This window comes from Bacillus rossius, chromosome 7 (genome assembly GCF_032445375.1).
Source record: "Bacillus rossius redtenbacheri isolate Brsri chromosome 7, Brsri_v3, whole genome shotgun sequence".
Taxonomy (NCBI): domain Eukaryota; kingdom Metazoa; phylum Arthropoda; class Insecta; order Phasmatodea; family Bacillidae; genus Bacillus; species Bacillus rossius.
The window spans coordinates 48,856,297-48,879,290 of NC_086335.1; the positions used below are offsets into that span (position 1 = coordinate 48,856,297).

At 38.9% G+C, this 22,994-nt stretch overlaps 1 protein-coding gene across 1 annotated transcript in view; it reads right to left on the reverse strand.

The window, feature by feature from the left end:
- Nucleotides 1-22,994, reverse strand: part of LOC134533986 (uncharacterized) — a 272,010-nt gene that overhangs the window by 172,504 nt on the left and 76,512 nt on the right. Inside the window, exon 3 of the mRNA XM_063371852.1 lies at nt 4,598-4,657. The gene's annotated coding sequence lies outside the window, so the exon portion shown is untranslated. The remainder of the gene's footprint in view (nt 1-4,597; nt 4,658-22,994) is intronic.

A 22,994-nucleotide genomic window follows, 5' to 3' on the forward strand; every position in this document is an offset into this window, starting at 1 on the left:
GTGACAGGCTCTCTACACTAGGCCTGCACTACCAGAACTGTTGGGAAAAAAACAGTTTTAACATTATCATGTTTCTGCACAATACTGAAGTTTAACTACATAACTATTGCTTCAGTTTTCATCCCAGACATTTCTGAGCAAATCATTCAAGTTTTGGAGCCATATTAAATAAACTTTCACATGACGTTCTTTTCGTTCACGAGTCGTTCAGAGACGCGATCGCTTACACAAGTATAGTGATAAATTGGTGGCACCCCCAAAAAATAAACTTAACAGAGATTGAAAATTTAGTCGCTAATTAAGTATTAATTTTTGTAGGTTTAAGATTTATGTACGCGCATGTTCAAAAATTTTGCTCTACGACTAAATTCAGTAAGAAGTCAAAACAATTCATTTCACTCCGGATGTTCTTAACTTTGCTCTCTGTTATTCTTTGTCCCCCTATTTACTCTGCAGTTTCTTATACACCCTTTTTGAATTTAAATGTGTTTATCATTTTGGACTTTCGTTAACTTTTTTTTTGTTTTATCCCCATAGGAATTAAAAGGGAGGGGGGTTATTAAAATAGTCGAAATGCCGTCATGAAGTGAGAACTGTTAAACAAAGCTGTTTGCAACACACCAGTAAGGAATTAGCGCTAAAACTTATTATAACAAAACCATGTCTTGTTATTTGTATAGGAAAAGAGGTGGTGTGGAGGTTTTTGTCTTTTGACGTCAAATTTTAACTCGACAAAGTACCTAACTTCTTACCTCCGAGGAGGGGGGGGGATATATCGGGAGAGAAAACTGTAGGAAAATAATTTTTTCCCCCGCTATCCGAACTTCTTATTCCATTTGATTGAAGTACAAACAGTGGTGGTATAATTGTAAGAAAACGTTGAGAGCAGTTAGCAAACCACCCGTACGATCCTCCTGGTAACCTAACGCCACTGAGCTCTGTGTTTATAAGCCAAAGCATATAAATTATTTATTCTATACGTCCCGCCGTTAATATTAACAAGAGAGTAATCGCATACTGGCTTTGTCAGTCAGTCGAGAGTGATGAGATCAACCAAATGAGTTATACATTCGGAACTGGATTTCCTCTGAGATATTTCGCCACCCTCGTGGTCAAGCGAGGGAAGGCGTTGTGTACAGCCGACACTTAACCGGTTTGTCGTGCAGATACGCCGTCTTAGAAGCGTGGCGTCCGGCTGCGTTGTCGAACGACGGGAGAAGAATTCGCTGGCAGTCTTCCTTGCCGTACGGCAAGTGTTGCACAGGGAGTTAAGTTCCAAACGAGAGCCAGAGTAACGAGAGGCGCGTAAGATTCACTTGTGTAACAGAATGGTCGTTATCAAAGTGTACAGCGGGTCGCCTACCCGGTGAGTCTCAGGAACTACCGCACTCGGGAGGTCTCCGGTTTGATGCTAGAGAAAGTTGAGAGCATCCAGCGACCTAAGCTGTACAGGACAGATCTGCGAATAGCAATTAAATATCTTGTGTGCGTGGAACAGAACAGGCACTGCCTAGTTTACGAGAATAGCCCGTGAATCCCCAGACTAAGGCAAACCCTTAACCAGACAAGTGCGAAGATTCAGAGATCCGAATTCCGCCCAGTATAGTCCTGACCTATTCCCAACCTCACCCCCTCTTTTTTTTCCCCCAAGTCCCTTCCTTCTAGAGTTTACTCTGGTGATGTCAGAATCCTGATGAACGCATTACATTGGGGCATCCAGAATATAGGCCAGTTATCATTATATTAGAAAATAAGCTCTTAGTTAAGACCATAATACTATCACAGTGTTGCGGTGATCACTGGATTTAAATTGTAAAATAATTTTATGGCTTTCCAAAGCGACAGTCAATGGGCTGTATTTCTTCTATTAAAACTTAAATTCGAATATTTCCGTTAAACATCGGTGCAGAAAGGGAAGTTTTCTTGTAGTAATATCTTTATCTAAAATGCGGACTAACGCAAATACTGCGTCTTGATATACGCTCTATCTATTTGTTGATCATTTGGATTAGATATAATCTAAGCTTTCCTACATTATATATAAACTTATTAAATATAAAATTCTTTGCCGAGGGGGCTACAATTTTCGAGCTTCACAAAAATTCCGATCGCATTAAGTGAATAGTCAGGTACGTGGTGGGGGAACCGGTAGAGGAGCAGAGTGCGTTCGCGGTAAAGCCACTCCAACGCATGCACTAGTGGTCTAATGGGAAGACGCAAGGGGGGGGGGGATAGTTACCTAGCGTAGCACGCTATATGCAAGTTGTAACGGCCGGAAGGAGAGACGGCAGGGGAGAGGTAGAAATGACGTATCAGTGATGCTACGGAATTCTAGTAATGCTGTTTGTGTTCGTCTTCTCAGTTTTTTTTCCATTGGAGATCATAACAGTTTCCTTACTATTTTAAATTATTATCTCTTTCAGTAGAAAATACCTAATAAGCAAAAAGTTTCACTTCTGTCGCACGTGGACTCCACGCAAAAAAAAACATTTTTTTAAAAAATAATTACTGTTTCTTCAGGGCATACTTAATTAGCTAAGTACCTGATATGTAATATTATTAAGACCATATTATTGCTAGTATTTAAAACCCATCGTTATCACGGGGTTTAAATATATATATCTTGTTTTTAGCGGACGAGTCGCTAAATCGTGATATAACTGGACTTTTTTTTCACTCCCGAGGGATATTTCAAACGAGATACATTTCAGCTATTTTAACAGATCCGTCAAGCTGGAACGAGATAACTCTTCCCCATCGCCCCCTCCAATCCTCTGGTCGATCATTCGTTTGTGGATTTTCGTTGTAATTGGCACCAATCAAAAGCAGTGTTGTTCACGGAAACCTCTGCTCCGTTGTTTTCAATAACGAGGTTGCTTTTTTATTATTCTTTTAGCACTGCACGCTCTGGAAGAGAGAAGGAGGGGTTGTTTACACCGCCTGTGATCATCGCTGCGGTAAAATATTTTTTATTTATTTTTTAAAATCCAAACAACCCTCCCCCATCCCATCCCCTCCAGTTTCAAACGGTTCTTCCGTCCAGTTAACAAAAAGTTTCAACCCAGGTAATCCTAATTGGCGTGCTGTTAGTTCACCGCAACTGCTGTTTCGGACGGCGGGTCCGTCGACATTAGTCACGGCTGTTTGCCGGTTTATCTGCGCGAACAGCACGCTTCGGCTGTCGCACAGAACATGAAAAGAATCGATCATTCGATTGCGATATGTGTTTACGAAGATAAAATACATTTTAATCTTTGAAAATAATATATATGTATATTCTCTGTTTTCGTAGCCTTCGTGCCATTACGAAATCGAATCATCAGTGCACAAAGCCTAATATTTAAAACAAATTACGCCAATATGGATATTTCTTACAACATACGTGCAAACTTCAGACGGTACTGAGCTTCACAAAACACGTGTACTGGTTATTAATGACAAATGAATATTATAATTAATTGAATTTTTTTTACTCGCATCCACGATCATATAACAGGCACGTTGGATATTATACCAGATGGCAAACTTAGGCTGTGGGTTGATCACCTCTTATGGCCTAAAGTGCTTGCCAAGGCTGGTTTACGTCTTTGAAGATTAATCTAATCAACAATTTTACGGTAAAAAATATGGCGGAAGTGTTTAAGCTTGAACATTGAGCGTTTGTGTTACGTTTAACTCAATTATTTTCCACAACCATAGAGAATTTTGTTTAATTTTCAGTATTTTTTTTTCCCCACGTAATATTGTGACGTGTTACGACCCCGAATTATTCAAGGAAATATTTTTTCTATAGCCACAAAATTGTGCGGTGTTTGTAAAACTTAATTTAGTTGAACATAAGCACATAAGCAGACGCCGAGTGTTTCCATTTTATATACTTTCTCTATAATCGTCTTCTTTTGTTTAAAAATTAATATCTATGTGTTCGTCTTCTATGCGCTCCGTTCATCCGATTGAGTTGAAAATTTCCATTTATTTTCAATTTTATTTCATTTTCATATATAAGAAGAAGATAGACAGATATATAGAGATAGAGAGATATGATATTACATACACAGATAGAGATATATGAAAAAACATATAGAGATATAGACAGTATGAATATATAGTGATATATAGAGATATGTGGATAGAGTTAAGGAGAGTGAGAGACATGGAGTGATATCGAGAGATGAATAGAAAGTGATATAGAAGAGATATTAAGATATATAGAGTTACAGAGGGATAAAGAAATAGATATAGAGAGTTGCTTTGTATGTGTGTGTAAACAAAAAAAAATACAAAAGTAATTAAAGAGGCATTGCAACACATGCCAGGCATTAGCTAGTTTACAATAAATTGTGGTTCAGTTCTATCTTCAAAGATGTGTACAAAACTTTGGGAAGCACTTTAGAACATAAGACGTATACAGTTTTTTTTTTCAACTTATTTTGTCGTGATGAACCTGCAGTCGAATTCCGTCGGTTGAATTCAGACTCACTCTGTGGGGAAAATTAAATTCAATGATTTAGTTACTCTAAAACACGCAAGAAGAGGCATTACTAGTTAAATTGTAAAAAAAAAAAAAAAACTATTTGAAGACTAAAGCTTGGCTTACCTTCTTTTCAATCACTTGGGTAGAGATTTCACCACACAGTAATTCCCTCGTCTTCTGCAACTGAAAAAAAGAAAGAAAATATGATCATCCGTCAGTTATGGTGTCGCTACCACAAACAAAAGGAACATTTAAAGACATTCAATCGTAATTGTACTTTTCATCACACAGATAAGGTTCTTTAAAGTCTGTTTGATTTAATGAATATTGCATATGTTAATATGAGATATTTTATCTTTATTGTATTGTTTTCGAGACACCTGGAAGCAGTATCGTATTTCAAGTGAGTGTGATTGTAATAGTTTAACTGACTGTTAGTAATTTATTTTAGTATGTAAGCCTTTTTTTGGAAGCCTACCCATTTATAACGGATGTGAGTAAAGGTGCATGGTAATACTGTCTTGTCTTCATGAAGATAAGTTTATAGTTTTATAAATGCCATCAAAATATGTTTGTAAGCAAGATTACAAGGTTTGTAATAATTTTATTACTTTGCATAATTTAAACTGGGCTGGCAGCCATTGCAACTACAGTATCGTTGATTTAATCGACTGTCGGAATGACACCAAGATGACATGAATTACCCGCTAAGTAGGTGTTTAAAATTGCTCAGTGAACCGTGAACCAATCAAATCAAAGTCTTCGGTGCAACTTCCTCACAAATGGGTCCAGACAGGAGATAACAATTTTTTTGAACATTGAAAACTAATTGTGTAACTATTTGTAAAAAAAAAAATGGATCCGTTGGTTAAGTGGTTGAAAACTCCGAAATAGGTTTGATAATGAATGCGATGAATGTATTTTTTTTACAAGTGTTGTATAAAACGGATAATAGTAACCCTTAGCAGATTATAATATTATTTTGTTTTAAATTACTGACGATTCTAATTTTTAGAGATTATATTTTTAAAAAACTCACTAGTCAGTAACAATCAACAAAATTCACGTGTGTTTAGCTCCGAAATAAACCGCCAGTGAAACGCATGAAAAGCTAACAGTGTAATTCGCTGCCTGGGAGGGATGGAAAGGACAGCCAACCTTCCCTTCTTGCTGCTGCTGCTACCAACTTGAAGCCGAGAATCAATCACGCCCATGCAAATGAGACAGTGCTACCAACAATGAATATGCTAATAGCTCCCTTTTCATTTCCTTCCCCTCCCCACCTCCCACCCCCGCACACACACCAACATCGAACCGACCCATCTGACGAGGCCGGATGACCTCCCTGAAATTAAAAGCCGGCCACCCCCCAAAAGAGACGTCTTTACGTTGTGGCGTCTCTCGGAGAAATAAAATCACGAATAAATACAAGAGTGTAAAAAATAAAAGTTTCGTGCTATTGCGGCGGTGATGTGGTCATGACGTTACTGATGCCTACCAAGTAAAAAATTTTTTTTTTTTTTTTTTTTTAGAAATTGATAAACAAGTATTAAATTTTTTATGTTAATAAGTGACCGTGTTTTGAAAATGCCAGCGGCTAGTCCTATAAATCAAGATAAATATGTTTGTATCAAAGAATATTCTTCGCGTTATTTAATTATTTATTTTTTTGGTGCACTCGCCATTAAGGGTGTTGTCACACTGTGCGTTTACCGCCGCTGCGACCGCAACTTCCGCAGCGGTTTTATTTTTTGCTGAATATTCCTTTCAACCGCTTTTCTTGGAGTGTTCGACGGGCAAGTAGGTCTCTCAATGAACGCACTAAGTATGTCTGTAAGAAATTCTAACATGTGAACAATATTGATCTGGAAGATATCGCCGAGCAGTAAAACTAACAGCCGCTTCGGTCCAACCGCGTGGCGAGACGGCGGCCTTAACACGCAGGGGGAGTTCTTCGAAGTCTTCGCCTGCTCATCGCGGGTATATCTGACGTACGTCGACGACCGCCGCGAACCGCAGTAGCGGCCGTGCCTCGTTCGTGTCGGCGCGTCGTGACCTTCGGCCTGTTCAAATTTTTGGGCACGGAGGGAAATAGGAAAAAAATAATAAGAAAAATTTTGGCTGATACAGTTGAGGTACGAAGAGAAACATTAGAAATTTATAACAAGCTATTTACAGAACGACGATGTTGGCTACGATGAAGGATGTTGTGGTTGAAACGTATATATGTAGATAACTGTTGAGTTCATTGTATGATATATATTTGGACATATAAACCTTTATCAGAGGTGTGAAGAGAACGTTTTAATTTTTATGATATATTAATACTCTTTTAATAGCGTTTGTGATCTTGTGTGTTTTTATAGCTGTGGTTAGCTCATATTAATAGAAGTACCTGGATGACCGAGCTTTGCTTGGTATTTTTTTTGTTGGTAAATAGTGTTTTTTTTAGAAATTATATTTAAATACGAATTACATACTGATGAAATGATGAAATATGAATAGTATTTTTTTTCAGTGGCCACACGTTTTGACGCACGCTCTCGTGAAACGTCTAACTCATAAGACCTTTCTGCTCGTATAATGTTAGTCAAGTTTTGCAAGCATCTTACTTTAGCAGCACGTGTGGGACGAGCGGAAACCTGATTATTTTCATGAAGGTTTTCTTGAAATGAGTCTTCACTTTCTAAAAATGAATCCTAGCAAGATCGATTTATCGCCCCCAAAACCCCCTGCATACTAAATTTCATGAAAATCGTTTAAAACGTTTCTGAGATTCAGATTATATATATGTATATATATAATTTATAACACGGATAAAAGGACATTTTCTGAAAAAGAATCCTAGCTAGATCGATTTATCGCCCCCTCAACCCCCTCAACCCCCTGCATACTAAATTTAATGAAAATCGTTGCAGCCGTTTCCGAGATTCAGATTATATATATATATATACAATAATTTCTCGTATAAAGATATAAGATACTAACTGAAGTACCCTTCGTTGTCCGGGCTGAACACATCACACAATAAAGAACATCACTACCGATTTTAAGGTAGGACATACACTTGGAAAACAGGAAATTTTGATTTTAAAGTCCCATTTATTGCACAATCTCGGTGCATCAAGGCTACGCATCAGCAACACCGGGACGTCAAACTTCAGCATAATTTTGTGGCAAGACGTGAAGGACGCACCAAACGATAGCGCCATCTATTGACGAAGTTCTAAACCTAACGGTTATTGGCGCCTTTAGTTCGCTGGCAGCCGCAACCTTCAGTGAGCGGATGTGTTTCAAAAAGGAGAAGGATAGGAGGTTTCCAGACATTACTATATGACCTTGTGCCGGACATAGAGAAATGACACAAACTTACTACATCCTATGATTTTCTATTATAAAATTGAATTTGCCTTTTTTTTTTTCCATCTTCCTTAGCTATGGAATTTCACGATTATATGTAGTCTATGTCATTCTTCAGCCCATAAACTATCGATGTGCAAAAAAATCATATCGATCCGTTGTTACGTTGCAGCGTAAAAGTAGGACAAACAGACAAGCTTACTTTCGAATTTGCAATAAAAGTAGGGATATAGAATTATTAATATAAGAAGGTAATATAATATAATTTAAAAAAAAACTCGTAGCCCAATAGACCTAGTAATTTACCAACACTATTATTAAGAAATAATAAGCAGCATGGTGAAATAATAATAATGAGAAGACAAAGAACTCATAGTATGCCTACATCAGGGATACGAACAGGAAGACAACAGAGAAAAGCCGATGTGGAAACGGGAAATTCGCTCCACGTTTTGGGGACGCTCGGCATCGATCAATACGCCAATTTCAGATCTCGGTGCCGTGCGACGCTACAACCTCTGCTCACCTCTCAAGCTCCGCCCATGCTTTTATTTTCCTGCCCACACTCCTACCCCCCTCCCCACACCACAACCCCTTACCCAAACCTGCTTCATCCCGCGTACTGCAATTAATTGCGAGGCATTCCTCGCGAACTTCCATGTGTGAAATTAACTTTGAGCAATTACGACGGGGTTTACGCGATCCTGATTCCAGGCGGAAGGAAAAATGCGTAAATTTTTTTTTTGGTTAGCTGGAAGTGGTTTGGGAGGGGTTGGAGATTCCAGGAAATTCGTTTAAGCTTTAAAATTCGTTGTTTTAAAGGTGCGTTGTGAGACATTCAAAAATAAATTTAAAAAAAAATTCTTGATTTAAATTAGAAACGCAGCAGCAATTTGTTCATCAGTGATGATTTGGCGGTCCAGCCTAATGTAGTTTCTTGGCTTGCGGGATTTAGCCGCGTCGAGAGCGAAGGTTCCGGTCGACGTTGCAGTCGCTTTCAACGAGTAAGATTCTACCCTGAAGATGGTGACTGCACTTTCGACCGAAACGTCGGTGAAACCTCCGTTTTCGACGCGGCTGAATCCCACAAGCCAAGAAACGTCAGACAATGGCCGAGAAATCCTGTGATCTCTACACTGTGAATTTTTAAGGTATTTTTGTACAGAGCTCTGTCTTGCAGTTTTACAAGTGATATCGTTTACAACTGAGTTTCCAAGGATTTTTTCTTGCAAAATTACCAAATATTTTTACAGTGTACGTACAAAAAAAATTGTACTTTCGCAAAAAGATTTCTTTGGAAACCAGTGGGCAAGAAATCGTTTGTAATATACAAAAAAAAATATATTGTAACTTTGACTTTTTTTTGCATATAGCTACATATATAAATAACTTTTCTTTCTTCAAAATAATACTGAGTATTTATTACGAAAATTGGCGCATAAATTTTATTTTTTAATATATGTTTCATTCAATCTTTATTATTTTAAACAATTGAAAAGATAATAGAAATTTTAATACTTTTACTTTATTATGTTAAATCATGCTTATCATGTGCATAGTTAATACTGGAAAGCTAATCAGGGAGCGGTTTACGAATAACATTAACTATTGGAGGTACTGGAACCACACAAAGCCCGGGTAATAATGCCTCGGGTAAGAATCCGAACCAAAGGATTACTGAGAACACAATTTTTTTTACGTGACAACGTCTAATAAATCGACGAACGCCGGCTGCACGCACGAAAAAGGATGACTCATTGTCCCATTACGCACATTGTCCCGTTACGCTTTGTCCCGTTACGCTCATTTTACGCTTGCGCCGCATCTATCTTTTTTCCACTCGATTGGAGCAACCATCGATTTGACTTTTACGAGGCACATTAAACTTGAAACACTCCCATTCGTTTCCTACTTTTCCTATCATCGTCCTATCCTTAACAGAATAACACAGATTGGAAGAAGTTAAATAGCAAACATGTATAAAAGTAATAGTTAAAATATTCCCTTCGTTAAAGTAATAAACATATTTGAATTAATGATTGCAAATAAAAGTAAAATTATAAATTAAATTGTAGATTTCATTTCACTCCTTCTTTGTATCCATACAAAATAGTGATAATTCAATAAAAATGATTCAATTTTATTCATAAAAGTAGTATGCAATCATTTCATCAATGTTTTGCTATGGCGTTGTCACGTTTAACTATCATCCGTAAACCGACTTTACAGACAACCAATTTTTTGGTGATGCGGTTGTTATATTTAGAGACCCGGAATATTCGCGGGTTCAACGACCTCCAGGATAGACTCCAATATCCTCTACACACTCGGGCAAATGCCAACTGTTCATTGGCTGCTGACTCGTGAGTCGTCTCGACTGGGTGGCCTGTGATTCGACACTTCTATGAGTGAGGGTCTTTAATTGGCCCTCAGTCCTCCAGATCAACAGTGAACCAATGACAGAAGCAGCACTAAGGTATAATTATTTGAATTTTAGCATAACACGAAATGAACCCGCGAATTTTCCGGGTCTCCAGTTATAATGTAAACGTACACATTTTACAGATATCTGTAAATTTTCACATGATTATGTCTGTTCCATATTCACGCGCGCGCGGGTCATCGAACCGGGGGGACGGGAAGGTGAGTTCTCGCGTCGACCGCCAGCGGGCGGCCGGGCCGACCGCCCCGTCATGAAACCCGCCCAGGATTGACGGTCTGCCACGCGGATTTGCATACGACCAAACCGCGCGCGCGCGCGCCTTGCAATTTCACACGTCACCCCCCACCTCCCCCTTACCAATCAAACACTCTCCCTCTCTTCCCCCCACTCACCAAGGTTTAAACTCTTTTCCAATCACCTGTGGCTTCGAAAGTTGGGTTTACGTACACACACCGACACACAATCTCGCTCTCTCTTCCTCTCTTGCACCCACGGGTTCTTGTTCCATTCCTCGATATAGCCTCTGTCATACACATAGTAACAAATATATATATTTTTTAAATAGTAAAATTTATCATATATAATATGACTTATATCAAATGACAGTTCCAATGAACCTCTCCGACCTCAGAAACAACACACCCTTCTCAATCGTAACACCAATAAAACAAATTTTGAAAATTTTAAAATACTGTCCCTTTAATAAAAGGATGGTATTTTCAGACACACAAAAAAATATAACAGGATCGCTTCTGCTATTAACGCATTTTTTTTTGCTACAGTATCGTCACGCGCTTCTCTGATCTCTGATTGGCTCACACGGCGCAATCTCTAGTTACACATGCTTTTTTTGTTTGTTTTTGGAAGGAATTCAACATTTTTCTGGGGGGGCGGGGGAGGGGGGGATGGGCCACTTCGTACCACAGACGACAGCAGTGACACTATTTCGTAATAAGGTAGTTTGTAATTGTTGAAATAACAATAATCAGTTGATAAATCTTTGAAAGGTTTGGTGTTTGTGTGTGTACATAAAAATATAAATACACACACATATATATTTATATACATTACCCTTGCCCCATCATCCCCTATATCACTGGATTTATCCTGTTCCCGTCTCCACATAAAATTTTTTTTTTGTTTTTACAGAAGATCACTTTGGAAATCAGTTGCCAAGAAATTGTTCGTTATACTGCAAGAAAGATATTGTAACTTTGTTCAACATAATATGGCCATGGTTATTCTGACATGTATGAAAACAATTTTTCGAAAACAAAGTTGCGAATATTGGCACAGAATTTTCTGCTCTATTAGATGCTTCACTCACGCATTTATTTTAACCACAGAAAATATAATCGACTATGAAATAATTTGAATCTATTTTGTTTTATAATGCTTATTAATGTGCGCATTTAATACTGGAGGGCTATTCAGGGAACGGTTTACAAATAACTTTAACTATTGGATGTATTGGGACAACACACAGCATAAATGCCAAGGTAAGAATCTCAACCCAGTATTATTGCGAACACTATTTTTGTAGTGATACAGCTGTTTCCATGTACAAATAAATGAATATTTATTTTCTGTTGAAAACAAAAAAAAAATATAGTGCATTCACCTCGGCTGTTAATAAGTAGAGACCGAAAAAATTCGCGGATCCAATGACCTCTAGAATAGCCTCCACTATCCTCTGCATTTCTCAAGCAGACACGCGTGTTCATTGGGTGCTAACTTGTGAGGCGTCTCCACTGGTAGCTTGTAATTCGATGCTTCTTTGGTCGATAGTCTCTCATTGGCCCAGAGAACTCCAGTTAAACTGCGAGCCAATAGCAGGACCAGCAGAATTGTACACGTGTTTGAATTTCATCTTGTCACGAAATGAATTCGAGAATTTTTCCGGACTCTATTATATTAATAAGTTTGATTTCGAACGTGTCCCCTGACCAACATCGGATGCTGCGTATTACGGACCGCATATTCCATCTCTTCGGGTCTTCGAAACGTGTCGACAACAATCTACTTCTCGCGCCAAAAGCCTCCTGCGACGCGGCTGGCTGGTCGGATGCTGATAAGACGTCCGAAAGGAGGATGTGGTGACAGGGGGGGGGATGGTCTTGGGAGGAACATCGCGAGCGAGGCAGTGTTTGCATGCAAATCGTGGGGTGGGTTGGGAGGTGGGGAAGGGGGGTGTCTGTTGTTTGTGGATAGAGAGAGAGAGAGAGCGAGAGAGAGAGAGAGAGAGAGAGGAAGGTGGGAGAGGTTCTCTACCGACGGCGTTTTGTGCGGATAAACCGCCCCGGGGAATCCAATTTTCCTCGGCCTCTCGAAGCGCCGATCACGGCCGGAGAAGGGGTCTCGTGATTGCCCGAGTGAGGAACGGCTGACGAGGGCTGTCTGGAGGGGGCAGCCTTCTTTTCACAGACGAGAGAGCCAAACTCCCGATCGTGCATCTTCGGTTTTTTTTTGTTCTTTGTAAATAAATATGGCGGTGTTGATAAAAGGATACTAATGGTCAGGGGCGCAACAACAGGGGGGGGGGCAAGGGTATTTTGCCCCCCTCTGAAACCTTGAAGTGGGGGCAGACGGGGGCAAAGAAAGTGCTGTACAAGTCGGATATGTTATTTCCACTAGCTGTGTAATCAATTTTTAGATAATAAAACTGCTTAAATAGCACCATTTTCCACCTTGAAATACAAATTTTCCCGGGGGAGGACACCCAGACCCCTCGCTTCAATAGGGGGGAACGATGATTCTTTATAAAAAGGTATATTGCCCCCCCTTTGAAAATTTAGTTGTTGCGCCCCTGCTAATGGTCAATTAGGTTAGGTTAACTACATTATAAATACTTTAAAACATTGTGGACGGTTGATTTGGTTAGGATAGCTACATTAAAGATACGGAAGAAAAAAAAAACATGAACTTCGGGGAACTTCGTGCTGTGGCTCTCTCGTCTGTGAAAAGAAGGCTGCTCGTCTGGAGGTCCTGAAGCCCAAGGCAGGCGTGGAGTCGGCAGGTTTGTAGTGTGGTTACCGGGGGTGTGACTGCCCCCACTCGGTGAAGGGGAAAAAAAAGAAAAAAATCTGTGCGCGAGTCTTCAACTACTCGTCAGAGATGTGTAACCTGTAAAGTCGGAAACGACCATGTCCATATTTTATCACGTTGAAAATAATGCACTTCTAATACGAAACTCAGACACACAATTTAAAGTAGAAATTTTTTTTAAAAATAATGCCTAGCGTAAATAATATTCGCAAAGTGTGTTTTCAATTACATTTCTGGACGCGAATCACACGCAGTTCCTGCACCCGCCGTTAGAATTCGCTGCCGGAGCAGCTACGTCAACTATTGAATAATTTTACCAGTAGACAGAAATTTATATTACTAAACGACTCCGATACAATATAAAACACTTGAAAAAAAAACTAACTAAATATTGGCTTTGAACCTGATTTTCAACAAGGAATTTTATTAACACACTCCCCATCTTCTTAAAATTCATTATAGAGTTAAAGTTCTAAGTGGTTCCTCACTAGAAGTTCATTTTTCTGGATTGTTCTTGGCTTGCAGGTTTTTTCTGTGTCAAATTTGAGTTTAATTCGCTTTTGAGGTGACAAAAACCTACAAGTCAAGAAACCTCAGACAATGACCGCAAATTGTATTCCGGAATTCCTCAATTGGGAAAATGCGCACAAAACATCTCCTGCAGTCTCATTTACGAAACATTTTTAACATTACACATCTGCGATAAATTAGATGGGAAAGGGGGAGGGGGAGGCGGAATCAAACGTGGTGGATGAAACAGTACAGAAAGTTTGCTGCAACCTCGACCGTCATGCGGCTGCAGAAGATGACGAGAAATTCCTTCACGCGCTGCGACTTCGAAGTCAGCAGGAGAAACCAAGATAATCAACTGACAGCTGTTCGAAAAGGAAAGACGGAGAAAGCGTGTACAATCGTGTTTTATCGTTGTGCCGGTCCTCAGCGTATCGACAAAGCAATAACAGTACGGCGTCCAGGTGGCTCCGATTAGTTTCATCTCTGATTCAGGAGATGAATGACCCCCACACGTCTGCTACGTCAGCCATTTTTTTTTTGCGACGAGTGAGAAACCTGCAAATTTCGCGTTACTTTCCAGCACCATGCAAAAAAAAAAACCACCCACTTGTGCATGAAGAAGTTGGTGTCTTCTGCCCGGATTGCGTATGATTGATATAGCTATGTATTGTATTCTGCGCGAAAAGGTTTTTTGGGACCAACTGTGTGTTAAAACTTTTGTAGCAGTGTCTCTTTTTCGTGGTTTGCTGGGTTTATTTCAGGTGCATGTCTACCATCAGCACACCAATCATAAGGAATCCTGTGCGGAAGCAAACACGTCCTGAAAGGCCCAGGCAATCAGGGCAATGGCCTCTCTTGAAGACGGCCGCCGGTTACAAGGGAACGATCGCTAGCACATACATACCTTATTGCAGTCTGAAGAATTAGAACTTCGTTCAAATGTGTATTGGTATGCATTATAACTTGGCTGTAAATTCTAAGTTAAAAGTAACTTTCTAAATTTCTATGTATATAAATAATCCAAGGAATCCTAGAAAAATATTTCTTTCAAATGATTTTTGTTTTGTTTTATCCCATAGAGCCACAAGCTTAACCCAAGAAACTAAATCTACGCCCAAATTGTTCCGTTTACAGTTATTTTGTGTTTTATATCCTAAGAAAAAATATGATACTATTTTTTAAATCCAAAACCACTGAAGCACCACCGTATTTTGTGTCATTTTTTAAACTGCGTGTTACACATTAAAAAAATTACACAAATTAAATAAAATGATATTTTAAAATAAAAACATTTTATTTAGTATTAAAGTCATAATCGTAGTGTTTCACTTAATTAATTTGGCTTATGAACACATACGCATTCATGTTGATAGCTCAATCAAGGGTTGATTTATAAACTGTATTATTCATAGCGTAGGTATAATATAAAACGCCACTTACACTCTTGTCTGGTGTTCGAACCTAGGACATTCGGTACCGAAACTGGCTTTTCTTTTTTAAGTGGAATACGCTGCGTAGGTGGGTTACCAAAGATAAATTTCTAGTGTATAGCCAGATATGTCGTTCTTGCAGCAGATGTTAGTGCAAGGAAGAATATTCTAGTGTGGATCTTGACTTGTTATAGTGTAACGAAATGCTGCGAAATGCTGAGAAGTCGAGACCAAGGGACAGTAGAATTAATAACCCCCACATTGGTCCGTGCGTAAGGGCAGAAGCTACAAATTTTCCCTGGACCAACTTCCTCCAAACGTCAGCATAAAAATTGTACTTAAAAAAATGTAGCTGTAATTACAGGGGGGAGGTGAACTTAAGCTCATGATCCGTAGATAAACACATTGAATTTATATTCATCATTAATTGTTTTAATTTAGGATTCCAGAAAGTACGTGTTTGACTCGAGTAAAACTTAAAGAAAAAACGATAACAACTCGAGAGAGAAGATCGCAACCGAAACTAAAAATTTCACAAATGTGTTATAAAAAATGTGGAAAATCTTAAAGCTATATTCTAATAATGGCCGTTTGGAATCGAGGGAAAAAATAGCGAGAAAATCCTTCTTCTTCAGATTTCTAATTCTAACATAATGAACTACGAACATCATTATTATGTTTTTGTTGTTAACAACTGTTGATGCTTGGTTCACATTGATTTCACTTCTCCCCACCTCCTTACCCCAAGTATCAATTCTCGCCTACGCTATTGGCCTCCGGCACTTCCGTGAACGCTGTCGGTGTAGGAAATGGTCGAGTGTGTCGGGTTCTCGGCTGCGCCCGTCGAGTGAGGTGAGTAAACTCGGGGGGGGGTTTGTTGACGCCCCAACCCGACTGCCGCGCGAGAAAGTGGCCCCGATACGCCGGTATCCCCCCTCCCTCCCTCCACCTGCCTCCTGGACCGACCGTGGCAGAGAAAGCCCCTCTCTCGGCACCAGTGGGAAGGGGGCCCCCCGCAGGTTCAAGGTCACGCGCCGCCCCTGGTAATTGACGGCTGCTAGTCGGCGTGAGGCATCCGTCAGCCACGTCAACCGAGACGATCAGCCCCGCGTCCGAACGAGCGACCTTGTTTTCGGAAGATTTCGCTCAAGGTGGAGGGGTCGCACTCTCGCCATGTTGATTTCTGCTGTGTAACGTCATAGCTAGAGACTGGAAAAAAATTCGCGTTTTAAAATGACCTCTAGGATAGAGACTGCGCGATCCTAAAAGTACTTCGGAACATTCAAACTGTTCATTGGCTACTAACTCATTACACTTGATAATCAGGATGCTTGTGATTTGATAATATTTTGTTAAGGGTTTTCCATTGGCTCAGATAACTTCGGGAACACTGTGGTCCAATCAATCAAGCAGCGTGAAGTTTGTATTCGAGCCTACCGCAAAATGAATCCGCGAATTTTTCCGGTCTCTAGTCATAGCTCTCGGTATACGGCATTTTGCGTGAAGAATTTCGGGAATGCGACGGAAGAAACGGAACGGAAATGTGTAACTATGCTGCAATCTGTGGCGGGTGACAGCAACCAAAGTTTACAAACTCAACAGTTAACAGCTTGATGAAGTTTAACAAGATGGGCAATATTTTATCAAAAATACTCGTCGAATATCATGTCCATACCCGGGGCTAAGAATTTTTCGCTTTAATCGGAGCCGTTTCTAATAGTAAACATTTCCGTCTGCTAATAAAATTTTTCGATAGTCGACGGAACTAAAGTGCGTATGATGGTGGAAAGCCACGTTTTCGATTCCGGCAGCGATTTATATTTTCCTTAATAACAATAAAAATCCTTCATTAAAAAATACTACAGAATGTGTTCAATCAGTCCAATCAATATCTAACTCTAATATTTTAATGTAAATTGTTCTCGGTACCGAGGTTAGTTGTTACACGGCATTGATGAGTACTTAAAGACTCGCTAACCTTTTTTTTTTCAATGGCATTACTACTTAATTAAGGGCCCCGCCTTCCCGGGCACACAAAGGTGCGCAGAGCTTCAGGAAAAACAGCACGACTTGAAAATGACTAAAGATATCCGAGTGGAGTCTGTTTACGAAAAGCATTTAAGAATTCGTTGAGGGCCGAAAAGTAGTTTTTGTTTCCGGATTAAGATTTCAACTGTACTTTAACTGTATTGTTAGAAGAGTTAAAACGGCTAATAGGCGTGTTTTCAGAGTAACCCTTAGGAATGAAACAACTTGTAAAGATTCTTGAAAGCACTCAAGGGACTTAAATTACACCTTTATCTTCATTTCTCCTCCATACAATGTTATGGTCACCGCACAAATTTAAAAGTTGCCCTATGCACGACGAGAAGACTGCGCGCCAGTTCTGTGCCTTGCGCTCAGAGGCGATACCGCGCTAGAAGCACCAGCGAGTGTCACCCTTATCATCCCGCATCACTAACACAGATACACCCATGTCTAGGTGTGCCTCTTAAAGGTGATTTATATAAATGTAACCATTTTTATAGTTTGCATTTTTTATTGTTACCAATATTTTCCACACATATTTCCCAAGTGTTATATAATGGGCGTAATAAAGGCGTGAAAATGACAGCCCTTACAAAAACTTACGCGCCTTTGATTACGCTTTCATGTTGTTCCCAGACTGAACACGCGTGGCGCCACAGTAATGAAGGAATAAATCGGTGGTTGGCTTTGATATTTACTTTCCAAGGGGGCCACCACCATCGCTGTTTTCGCCCGAAAAAATAAATTGTGAAAAGCTGCGGAAAATAAAATCAGAACGGCGAGACAAGGATGTCGAATGCTAGTTCAGCGTTTACCACTTTACCAACTTGTTCCTTATAGGTGAATAAAACTGACAGTTCAAAACTTGTGGAATTTACTCTTAAATTACCTAAATAATATTTAGAAAAGTAAATTAAATGATTTCCCCTTCCCCCCCTTCCTAAAAAAGAAGATAAATTCCATCACCAATCACCTCCATAATGCCTATGAAATTAATTTTAATCAAAGTCAAATGAAAATTTTAATTATTCTAAATCAAAGCGGCTATCTTTTGCCATAATAAACGAGTCTATCAATTAAAAATCAAGCTTTTGTTATACAACACGTGGCGGAAGAGATTGATTTATGTTCAGGAACTAATCATGTGTACACCATGTTCCACCATCGTTGTGTGATAGAATATTCATGTGATGCAAATCAACGCAGCCTTTTACAAAACATGCAAGCAACGATAACTGCAAACATAATAATTTCTCTTTCAGTTTAAAGATTTAATATTTGCCTGAATTACCCCTTTGCAAGAGATGTTATTTTTAACGCAGATATTGTTTGATATTTCGTGACAAGTACGCATCAAATCGTATAAATAAAATTTATAATTTAATTTAAACCAAGGCGATATGTTATATTTTAAAATGTAGATAAAGCATGGGTCAGAAAGCAACCGACAAACTTTGACCGCATGTTCGAAACACATTAGTGCTTCTCAAGGCAGGTATACATACGTCTTTGAAGTCAAAACTGAACGATTAGTTTGTCGTGAATAATGGGGAACATATTTAAGATGGAATGCTAAGCATCTGGATAATGTTTATTTGAAAGAAATTCCTACAATCAACAAATAACTTATCGGTGTCGTAAAAATATTAAATGAAATAATTTGGGGTTTAAAAGGTCTGAAAAAGTATGGAAATAATGGTGTACCCCAGTTAATTTAAACGAAATAATTTAATGACTGCGATGAGTTTGGTGGGGGGTTTGTGACAATTGTTTGTGGCAATTCAGACGCTCAGGGTTCTTTCTTAAATCGTTCACTATTATTTTTAATAAACCAGAGGTTAATTTCAACTCCCAAAACGTATAACAACCTTGGGAAGACTTTGGACTATAGGTCCAAATTTAATCCTTGTGGAAGTAAACCTTAAGTACCTGAGTTGAATTCTAATTCATTCTGTATATGAAAGCATTTTTTTCTTACGTTAGATGAGTCAAACCGTAAGCCAATGAGGAATAATTGTACATACCTTACGAGGCCCCACGAAGGTTGGGTGGTCAGATCACTCGACCTCCAACCAAGACAATCTGGGTTCGATTACCACCGTAGGCACACAACGGGATTTCTCACAAGCGGGAAACCCGGTGTGTTTTATCGGGGTTCTCCCGTTATATTCCCTTTACCCAAGATCATTCTGCCGTTGCTCCAACGATCGCCTCATAGAATCGTAGTAAAAAAACATTAAAGTTACTACCAACGGGTACTAGTTCTCCGAAACTACTTATTCTATCTCCAATAACCTTAAGAATGGACGAGATTTATTTGTAATTTGTCATTACTTTATTAATTTATTCCTGCAAAATTTGCCTTATTTTTTTGTAAGTAGGCTATAAAGTATAGTTAGGTACCACTATATCTTACAATGGCATTTACATTGGGTCATGGGTAGTTTCACACCCAAAAAAAAAAATCGTTCCGAAATTTGTATGGATTTTCCCAAAATTCACTCAAGAAGTAATGTTGATAGAAAACATAGGTTTTTAATTAAAAATTGTATTTTTTATTTATTCTTTAAGTTTAGGTACAGTAGAATGTTATGTATGGTATAGCATAATAACTCTGAAATTTCAGCTATCACGCTGTCTTTTTTTTTGTTGGCAACACTTCACAGCACTAATGTCGCACAATTAATATCTTGCGTGAAATTTTGTAACATTGTTTATGATTCAACCACATGCAATCGGGAAAGGAGATAAATGTGATACCAGCCAAAGCATAAATTAAATTTATATGTTTGTGCGCAGATGTTTTTGGAGTCTAGCCTGACACCGTATTATCACGGGAATATTGCAGGTCTTGTGTTATTCGCTAGAATCACGGGCCCACCGCAAGGCCGTTCGATTCTTTGGGAGGTGCTTGCTACCTCCGCTATTTTTTAAGGTGCGCTCCTCATGATATGTTGTATTTATTTATTAAAATCTATCTCAGCGGGGCCAGGCCTCGCTTCCTGCTCCGCCTGCGAGCGGCTCGTCCATTAAAGGTTGCGGCCCCTCCCCTAACGAAACGGGGCGCGCCACGCATTGTTCGGAGACTTGAACGGACGGGCAAGGCCGGTCCTGCCTGCTCTTTGTTTCAGCAGGGCCCGACCGCGCCCTCCCTCGGGCAAGTTCGAGGACGCCGCCGCCCTGGAAGCGGCGATGATGGCTTATCGTCACCTTCCGCACACAGGACCAATAAAGAAAAGTCAGTCATGGGGGACTGTTGACAGAAGTGAAAACTTATAATTTTTTTAAAATGTGTAATATGAAATCATTTCTACGTCAAATGTACGCAAAAAATGATTTTAGTATTATATCATTAGTATGTCGGTGACGCGAACCCATAAGTTTTTCCCATTCCAATAATAACTTTAAAACTAGAAGAAATGAAGTTTTTTCATTGAAAGAATAAGAAATTAATAACTTAAGTATACAAATAATCAAAATTATCTCTAATAAATCAATAACCTGACATTTGAAGAAATTCACATCGTAAATAAATAAACAAAAGAAAAAACAACCTCAACTTAACTACCTACTAAAAAATATCCAATACTCGCAATATGTACTACACAATAACGTTAAAATTTCCTTGGGAAGTAAATATGAAATAAAAAACTTGTTTCTTTAAAAATAGAATAAATTAAGTTTTATCCTTGAATAATAAAAAAATAACACGTCACGTGACCATGTCGATGACGACTAAGATTAATTTACTCCCTATCCAAACCTTCCTACAGAAGTTTTCACTTCAAAAAAACATGCGGGCGAGTCTTTCAGTACCCGCCAGTGATGTGTAACATCTAACATCGGTAACGAGCAAGTTCATTCAGTCTCATGTTGCGAATACATTAAAAAAAAAAACTCGGACACGAAATTTAAATTTATAATTCTTCAAAAATAATGCCAGAGTGTGATAAATATACACAATTTTGGGGTTTCAAATACATTTCTTGAAGCGAATCACACATAATTGAAACATACCCGCCGATAAAATTCGTTGCCGGAGCAGCTACGCCGACTATTGAATCATTCGATTTGCAGAGAGAAATTTTAAACTATATAATGAAACAGCTGCGATAAAAGCAGAAAAGACTTGAATATATGCTAAACCCCCGGCTTTTATGCCGATTTCCGGCAAGGAATTTAATTAAAATACTGCCAATTTTGTTAAAATTCACTAAACAGTTTGTACTATAAAGTTTCCCTTTGGCTTTGTGAACTTGGGTTCGTGCCATCCGCCATAGATCGCAACACCGTGGTTACTCATTTCCGTTCCATCCACGAAATTACTCCTACCAAATACCGTACACAGAGAGCAAAGATGTGACACATAAAAAAAATAAACTAATTCTTGGCCAACATGAAATACTTTTTGTAGTGACTAACAATTCATAATTTTGTCTGAGCAAAATCAATTATTTGTAGGGGTGGGCGTTTTTTGAAAAAAAAAAAGTCCATACGCTCATTAGACTGCAACAAGTTATGCCCGTGCCAGCGGTTTCTTCCTAGTGATTGGGGGCTGTCTGCAATTGGGGCCATTGCCTATTTGACCAGGCTATACTCAGGACGCGTTTGCTTCCGCACTGACTGTGACTGTGACTGATGTCCTAACAGCAGAGATTTACCTGAAGGAAACTTTACCAATCATGAGTCACAGACGATTCTAGTGTTTTAACTCTCAGATACTCTCGAAATATTTTCGTGTAAAATACATGCATTAATTATTAGTGACAGGAAAATTTGGCTGTCACTAATAAAACATTGCGTCGATACTAAAGAAATATTTTTACTATGAACCAAAATATTCGGTTTTGCATGTACTGGTAAAGTATTTTTTATGGTGGATATGCAGCTATTTTTTTTTAATGTACGTGTCTTGTAAAACAAAAAAAAAATATATATATATATATTCGTTGACATCCAGATAATTGTAGACTGATAATGGGACGAAACGTTCAAAATGGAGCGGCGATAAAACGCATGGGTGCAGGAAACGAGAGCACCTGGAGGAAAAAGGCTCTCATAGTTTATGGCAACGTCCATCACGTTTCCCAACCACAAAAAAAAAAAGACATTTTGGGTTGAATGCGCCGGGAGTCGAACCTGATAATCACCTCAGAGGGAGGCTAGTAGTAGTCCGACACCCAATTAAACCAAGTTAATGCATATTCGGTTTTTATTCCCCGTTGTAAAAGCGAAAATATGTTTGTTTAGATACCTATGATAAAAAAATTAAATCGGGGCCAAAATTCTTTCATAATATTTTCCCCCACAGGGTATATTTTCACACGTCAAGATAATTTACGTAACTGAAATGAAAGGTAGGTTGTGTTAGGCAAGTGACATTAAAATATTCAAAAACCGTTCTAACCATGATATTTCGGATAGTGTTTTTTTTTCTCTAAAAATTCCGAAAGGGAAGTTGCACAATTGAGAGGCGAAAATCGAATATGTTGTGGACTGATCGGGGGTCTGTGAATTAGGGTTGTAAAAATATTCAGGGGTTATTATTCTTAAATGTAAAATTATTGCTGATTTCAGCTTATTCATCGCGTATTCAAATATACATCAATATTTTCCATTCTTGACGGTTTTCTATGACAACCAGTGTAAATAAGCAATGTCGTGTGTTCATAAAAATAATTCAAATAAATCTTTCCCATTT